Consider the following 9,273-nt stretch of genomic DNA (forward strand, 5'->3'; position numbering starts at 1 on the left):
GTCAGCAAGTCCAAAACGTGGGAGAGGAAGAAGGACTCTGTTAAAAATCCAGTATCTCAATTGAAACCTTGATGTTGTATGTTAATGATAAAGACATTCGAGAATATCAATAAGGAAGGATACATACCTACTCACATGGGAAAAAAACAAATTTTACTCAATTAAAGTTAATGCACCTATGTATGAATGCCAGAGGGGCAGGCACACACATATGTAAAAAAAAAAAAAAACCATATAGCTTTGTTCGAAAATTATTTTAAAAAATGTACAAGTATATTCTTGACCGTGAAAACATATTGAACATTTATAATGGCTTTTATACTGTTGTATTGTTTCCATCATCGCCATATGTCGTGGACCTCATAGTCATATATATACTGGTACTCAGGGATCCATCATGTATGTACATTGTACATAGAAACTGAGATTGATTGTCATTGAGGAAAAGAAATGACCTCTTTTGTGAAGGTGTTGTTGGTAAAGATGTAGACCACTATTTTCCAAAATTATATAGTTATCCAACAAAATAAGACTTCTTTTTTTTCAGTACTAGAATGGTACTTAGAACTTAGTAGCAATTGATCCCTTAATTCCAAATATTGCCTTATTTTTTCTCTATTAGGTTCATGGCTTTAAGAAAAAGGCCATATTTTTATTTATTTTTAAGATTCAAACCTTTGTTAAGCGCTTGGTGTTTAAAAGCTCTTGGCTAATGATACGTTGCAGACCCTTTGTGAGTGAGGGATTCTAAGAGAAGGACATTCAAGGGAGTCCTCGGAGCATATACTCACAAAATCAAATCCTAATGGCCAGGGGAAGTTTCATTGGTAGTAATTACTTCCCACGCATGTACACTTCTCCATTGATGGACACCGATCCCGACTTCGGGATCCTATTCACAAAAGGAATTTCATTTGTAACTTGTTAAATTCTACCGCCTCCTTTTTCTCTCTCTTTCTTCTCTTCCTATCTATGACACGTAAATATATTGCCCTTTCTTATAAGAAAAGCTTTATTATCTAAATATTGTCATTGTCTTATCTTAAATTGACATCGATATAGAGCGTTTTTGGGATTTAAAAAAAAAAATTAAAGTTCAGACTTTCAACTATTAAATTAGATTATTTTAAACTATCTTAATAAAATTTTCCTGAAACTATGAGTCTCTGAATAAAAAGCACCTAATTTTAAATTTAAAAAAAAAATAACTTTAGTTATAAGCATGTTAAAGACATTTTAAAGGAAGTTTTAGAAATTGTAAAATCCTATCCTTTAAAATATATTCACATAATTTTTTTCCATCTTCAAAACCAAGTGCTTAAAATAGCCATTAATAATAAAATAATTATGTCCTATTTCTGAAGTCCATGAGCCTAATAAAGAAAAAATAAGCCCGTAATTGGAATTAAGGGATCAAATTCTCCTATATTCATATGATTATACGTTGTTCTTGTACCATTTTTACTGTTGAACAGTTTTATAATTTGCGATACTTCAGCAAACAACAACAATGGAGGCAAAAAAGCAACGAATTTCATATCTTTTTCGCGCCTATAAATCTGTCAAGGAGGTGATGAAAGAGGTAGTGAGGCTCTGGTTGAATGAAAGGACTTCAAAGTCTCCTATACCAATATTGATTCTCTAACAATCTCCGTTGAGACAGAGTGGGCTAATATATCCAATGACTTCGTCATCAAATGGTGCAGAGCCTTTTAGGACGGGAATGGAGGCCATGGACACTTATGTAGATTGTACATAGAAATGGAAAAAAAATGAACAATTTTTTTTTGTTGTTGGTAGATGTTCACCACTATTTTTGTAGTCTACAATATTTTCCAGGTTTAGTTAATCCTTTAAAGTCAAAGATATAAATTGTGATGAACTAATTTTGGAATCCTTAGTTTGAGCGGTTTGAAATTTTTTTAGATCAAAAATGTTATGTATGCAATTGCAAACCTATAGTTAATCGATCATTCAACCGAAATATAAAACTGAAATAATTACTAATGACCTTCAAAGGTTTTCCATCGGAAAAGTGATAAAACCAAGATTTTTTTTTAAATTACAAATTTAATTGTAGAGGTGTTATATTGACAAAATCATTTTTATTTTTAATCAGCAAAAAAAATCAGTCCGTTACTTTGAATAATTAAAAAGTTGTTAATTTCTTATTAAAAACTCAAATTACTAGAGAATATTTGTGAATTAGTCCGCATCAAGTTATAAGAAAAAGATTCATGAATGATTCAAAACCTTGACTAAAATTTTACGGATTTATGTTATTTTTCCAAATAACATCAAATAATGATATTTGGCTCTTAAACGTTTCCAGGCCTGATCTCCCCCCCCTTTTTGATGCTCACCCAAGGGCGTCTGCATGATTACATATATTTTGAAGGGGGGTTTTCTACCCTTTTAAAAGAATGACAAAGGATTTTATTATTCCTAGAGACTGGCATCTTTAAATGACTTTTATTAAACCAATTGACGAAGGTCTATCTATTTGGGATATACAATTTCAAATTTGTTAGGACTTTAAGAAAATTGCAGTAAAATAATTTTATCTTCCCTTATGTATATTTTGGATCATGGGAAATTTACTACTCAATTTATAATCTCTGCCAATTATTTCAAATTTGAATAACCCATAGAAAGATTGTGGGGAAATTTTTACCAATATACTGCATGTCCTTGTGGGTTGCAGGGCTGTCCAAGTTCTGCAAAGATTTGTCGAAATCAACGTCAAGGGTCGGGAAAATGGACCTTTTAATATAATAAAAACATTTATACCCTTTGGATTATCTCAAAAGAAGACTCAGTCTCCACAGAAGTATAAAGCAATTGACTTTGCTTTATTAAACTCTAAGGCATTAATTGCTGAAAAGCTGTCATCCTATAAGCCAATATACCTTAAAGAACTTACACCAATTTTTTATGGCCTCCGTTTCTATAGATATACCGCCCTTTTCTTGAAAATTCCAAATACTTCTGACACGTCCTGGATCCCAGTGACAAGAGAAGTGAAATTATTTCCATCGGTATCACTCCAATATATGAAGCTACTGAAGTCGATCATCAGACGTTTTAGGATTTCGAACCGGACTCCTCATTGCTACTATTTATTTTGGTTTCAATTATTTTTATATATTCACTTTTATGGATATTTTTTATTAATGATGAAATATGCTATTTGTGTTTGTTTGTTTTTATCTGGATTTTTAATAGAAATTTTTGAAAGTTCTTACATGAAGCAATCACTTTTAACAATAATATTTATTTATGTAATTGATTTGTACATATGAAAGAATGGAGAATAAATAAACAAAAAATGCCATCTATGTGTGAAACCTGGGAATTTGCAAAAACATGTGCTAACAACCTATTGGTGCAAAAACTGTCCCGTCAACATTCACGATTTATACTCCAATTTGTTTATTTTGCAACATAGTCATCTAAAATATTTTATTTATTCTTATTAGTTGGTACTATTTGAAAAAAAACATTAGGCGTCCATCAATAAGTAAGCACCATGAGTACCAAACAATCACACTCATTCCACATTTTTAATAAATATTTGTAGTTGAACATTAACTAATGCTATAAAAAACAGTATACTCATATTTTACTTTAAAAGAAATAAGAATTAATAGATTCTAATGAACTATTTAAATAATATGTAGATAATTTACAATGGCACTTTGGAAAAAAATACTTGATTTTAACAAAACGGTAAATCATTTAAATTCCAACAACATACAATATATTTTTTTTCTATTTGTTAATTCTTCTTTATTTAAGAACAAAAAAAATGTAGATGAATTTACATCTTTTTATGAAGGAACAAAAAAAAAACAGATCCGAGAAAGAGAGATAGATAGAAGGATCATTCGTTTTAATTGCTAAAGGTGGTATACCATTACACCTACCGAGTGGTCCATTAAAATCTTAACACTATGAATTTTAAACTTCAACAAGATATAATTTATAAATTAATAATAGCATTTCAACAAAATTATAACTATAAATGAATGTTTCTAGTTATCTTAATGTAACCCCCCTTAGCGGCAATGATGGCTTTCAGTCAAAGGTAGAAGGCCTAGTACCTACTGCAGAAATAGTCCTCTATCATATCGTCCAATTGCTGGTTGACGGTAGATTTAAGAGCCTTGGTGTTTGGATGACGGACACTGCAAGCCTTCCCCTCGACATGCAGCCAAAAGGTATAGTCGAGGGAATTAGAATCAGGGATGTAATCAGGGCCAAAAGCGTCAAACAAGAGTTCAAAAGAGTCTTGCAACGAAGGAGAGGGGTTTTTTTCACTGCTGTTGTCAAAAGTGGCCTCTTCACCCTCAACAAGGCTCTTTCTCACACTTTTTTGATTGCTCACTGGACATTCAGGTGTGAAACTCCAAGATCTCTTGCATGGACTCTCATAGACTTGAGGGGATTGGCCTTGCCTGTTTTCTTTAACTCCTCTGGGGCAAGTTGGCCCTTTTGACAGAACCTTTCTTCTTTTTGAACGTTTCAGACATGCTAAAGGCTTCCCGATTTGTACATAAGCTGGAGAGCTCAAGCTTGTTTTGTTTAGTAACTAATTCCCTATGTTCTAATGTGTTTAAATATGAATTAATTTCAATCACTCAACCTTCATTAAGTAAGTGTTCAGATTTCAATGGACCACCCGGTAATATCAGATGGGGTGTTTAGTAACCACACCTAAGATATATATTTTCAAAGTTCATTGGGTACTAATATCCATTAACACACTTATGAACTTTTATTATAAATATTAGTTATGTTCTAAAAGCAAAGCTCGTAAATTATTCCTCAAGTTTTATTAATTAAAAACGATAGACTAAAATCTCGGGTAGTGTACTTAAAAGGAAAGTATTTACTCGGTCCATAATTGATATTTGGAAACATATAAAAGAGATGATTAAGAAACATGCATGGAGGATTTTTTTATAATTACTCCCATCAGCTGACAAGCTGTGTGTATTGACACATCCTCCATAAAGTAACACAAGGAATCTAGAAATAGCCTCACAAAGAGACAAAATAATCAATATTACTGCTCTTCTGCTGAATCTTAACAACTTAAATAGGGGAAAGGAAAACCTGAAAGGGGTGCCCTATCCAAAATAAATCCAGATGACAGCAAGGAAGCTGCCCATAACAGTCCACAAAAATCCATGCGACCTCATACCAAAGAATTGAACAAATGTCTTCAAAAAGGCAGAGTGTGACGAGTTTAACAATGTTGGATGAAAAAAAAAAATCGTCAGGATCATTTCCAGCGTTTTCAAGCACTTTTCAATAACCTGAAGAGCGCAAAGCTTGGTCACATCTTCACCTTCTGTCTACCTGTCGAGGGCAGGGTCTACTGGACTACTCCATGTTTCCATATAAACTGTATAATATGTACAATTTTCTTTATACTAGTATCCATCATTGATACATGTTCCAAACAAAAACAAAACAAGTGTTGTTTCTTGTCTCATTTTTTTTTCTTCTTTTTTTTGAACAACAATATCATTTATTTCATTACAATAACCATCAACATATAAATATACATAATCATTATACGATTACTCATCAAAGAGATGAGATATAATGTGTATGTACAGGGTTCGGAAGCAAAACATGGACTGAATGATTGATTTTGGAAAAATGTCACTAATTTTATTTTTTGATAAATAATTTTGAAATTTTTTAAACAAAACGCTGAGACACGACCTTTGTGAACATATTAACTCAGTATGGCCACCCTCAGCAGCAATCACAGTCTCCACAAGAAAGCCTTGTAAGAGTTGATGATGAACTTCTCGGATAAGTTGATCCACTTCTTCACCAGGGAGTCCATGTTCGGGTGACATGTCCAATTAGTATCCCTCTCCAAAGTGCACCACATAGCAAAGTCCAATTGGCTCAAATCCGGCGAACATGATGGTCAAAAATCAGCTATGTTGAAGGCGCAGAACTTCTGGCATTTGGCCAATATATGTGAGGGTGCACCATCTTGGGTCCACACATAGTGTCGTCTGGGTAGATGGCCTTGATCCATGGCAGTGTGGTGGACCTCAGCACCTTGTAGTAGACCTCCTGTCCGTTTTTCTCCCCAGCCTTAAAATAGAAGGGAGGCATCTTCTTGCCGTTGGACGCCACGGCCATTTTTTGAGCTGGATGTTTTGTACGAAATACCCCTTGACCTCCCTGGTGATCTCCAAAGCGAACAGTCGTTCCAATGCTTGTAGACTGGGTCCACGGTGAAAATCTTTTCGTCATAGAAATTTTTTACTGTGGATACATTTGCCTTGATCCACGTACGAACTTTCTTGCACCTCTACAGTCGCCTTTCCTTCAGAGTGTCCGTCAACAGGTAACGTAAGGTCCTTGTGTAAGAGGACAACCCCAAGTCCTCCTTCACACCCCTCCTGATTGTCACCTTGTCTACGTCAAACTCGTTAGAGTGGCGATTCAGGGATTTTGTGGGGTCGTCCTTGATCTTCCTCTTCAGGTCCCTCAGAATCCCTGTTCAAGTTCTGTCCCCCACTTCCTTCTTTCCTTGAGAAGTTTTTCCATCCTTTTTCCTCTTGGGTACCTTGATGAGGCTCCTGAAGCACTTCACAATGTCCATAATCTCTGCCACCTCAACTTTGGCATCCAGAACTTTGGCTCTCCTCTGCCTTTTTGCTTCTTGCTCACTCATGATGAAAGATTTGATAAATGTTTACTTATGCAGAAAGGACAAAAGATTCGGAATATGCTTGGAAAATCACAAAACCTCTCTATTTTAATTACATAATTAGAATTTATTAACAGTCCACGTTTAGCTTCCGAATCCTATATGTGTTATCGGCAATGTGCAAAATGCACTCCAGAGTGGGCAATGTGCCAAAATTCCCATCAGAGCAGGCTTTGTGCCCGGGCAATCTATAAAATTTCCAATACAGTGGTCAATGGTCATTTTACTTCATTTACATTGTCAAGTGAAATGATTGGGGGTAATTTGATTAGTAAACTATTCAATGCTAAACAATTTGATTGTTCAGGATTTGATTTTAAACAATTTGATTGTTAAGGATTTGATTTTAATACAATTTGATTACTATTAATTTGATGCTCTGGTATATTTTCATTGAAATAGATATAGTATTCACTAAATCAAACTATTTTATAAATAGAAATTGTCACGAAAGACTCAACTCTATTTTGCAAAATATACCTCGGCCAACAGGTTGTGCTAGTGGACAGCTAGTCCCTAAAGGAATCAAAACCTATCTGCATCACTATCCATAGTATCAGGAATCCCGGATTGTCATTACCCACTGACACCGCTTCTCTGAGCATCTAGGAACCCTTTCAATATCCTATAATACACCCCAGCTCATGGGTTGTGCAAGTGAACGCCAGTCGAAAAGGTGGGTCGTTATTTATAGAAGTCTTGAACTTTTTTTGGTACTATACTAAGTGGTCTCTGTAAAGGTATGTGTGACTTTGGTGGTGGTTTATGACCATCATACGGCTCCTCTGCAGCCAGACGTTCAGGTATTTTTTTATACAAAATGTAAGCCAAAAAGGTGAACAATTTGAATGAACATGATAAAATTTGCATATCAGGATGACTACCTCAACAAATAAAGATCTAATAAAAATTCATATTAAAATTGATGATCACATTTAATATTATTCGAACTACATGGTTATGTATTTCATATAAATATTATCAGTTTGTTCGAAATAAACATTAACAAAAATCTTATTCAATTATACTTTTCAACATCATATGTAATAATTTCAATAAATCATCTTTTTGAACATACCTAACCAATATTACCATTTTTTACTTAATTACCTAAAAATATTACACTACTTTTTTTATTATTAATATAATCCTATTTTGCAAAATAATCAAATTACCCACAATCATTGGACCTGACAACGTTAATAAATGTATAAATTTTATAGATTGCCTGGGTGTTTTACACATTGCCCACTCTAATGGGCATCCTGCACATTCCCCGGGCATTTTGCAAAACGTCCTATTTTATACATTGCCCATAACATATGTATTTTAAGAGCCCACAAGTTTTGTTATATATATAAGTAATGAACCCCTTATGCAAGACTCTATTTGGTGATATTTTCCAGATCAGGATTACGTAGTAGGCACAGAATGCAACACTAAGTAACTGTTTTTTGATATGACGTCTAAAGTTAAACTAAAAACTTTATTTCAAGCATCAAGAATGGGGGTCTCAGGCTTAAAAACGCTTAAGAGCCATAGCTATAAATTGCAAGATAGCATTTGTTGAATTTGAAAAGTAAAATATTCAAAATCCGTTAAATTTTAGTATCTTGTGCATCATTCATCAATCTGTGATTTTTTTTTAAAACACTTTCTCATTCTTTTGCCCAGTATTCCTTTTTCTTTGTATTCGTAGTCGTTATAGGCGAATATTTAAGTATTTAATTAATTAAAGGACCAGGTGTTTTGTAATGCTGTTATTATGGCCACATAAAATTTTGATCTACTCACTACAAAATATTTGTTAAGTAGTCTGCATCAGGTATCTTTCATTCAAGTAAATAGGCACTAAACACCTCTTTTTTCGGGGGGGGAGGGAATCTGAAGAAAAAGTCACGAATATAACAATCATGAATTAGAATGAAATTTTTTGAACATATTTTTTTTTCAAATTAGACACCTCATGGATGCAAACTTGAATATGGTGAACTAGGAAAGTCAATTTATTTGTATGTAATGGTTTTTGTATTAACTTCATGTGAATTAATAATTAGCAGGTGGAAAAATAAAATGAATATTTCTGATAAAGTTTTTCCAATCACTGGCACCAATATTTTTATTGATAGACGGTTTTTTTGTAAATCATTACATCTTAAAAGATGGTATACTCAATTTTAAATGATTAAAAATTATAGAACACCAAACAAATTAAATACGTGTATATTCGCCTATTACGACTACGAATACAAAGAAAAGGTAACACTAGTCATAAAGAATGAGAAAGTTTGTAAAAAAAAAAAAAATTCTCACATATTCATGAATGATTCACAACCTGTACTAAAATTTTAAGTATTTTAAATAATTTACTTTTTAACATCAACAAATGCTATTTGGCTCTTAAACGTTTCTAAGCCTGAGCCCCCCATTCTTGATGCTGACTCAGGAGCGTTACCATGATTATATATTTTTTTTCAAATAAATCAAAAAATTAAAATTTTTGAAAAAATTTCAAAAATCCATAGCTA

The sequence above is a fragment of the Lepeophtheirus salmonis genome, chromosome 5 (genome assembly GCF_016086655.4).
Source record: "Lepeophtheirus salmonis chromosome 5, UVic_Lsal_1.4, whole genome shotgun sequence".
Classification (NCBI taxonomy): domain Eukaryota; kingdom Metazoa; phylum Arthropoda; class Copepoda; order Siphonostomatoida; family Caligidae; genus Lepeophtheirus; species Lepeophtheirus salmonis.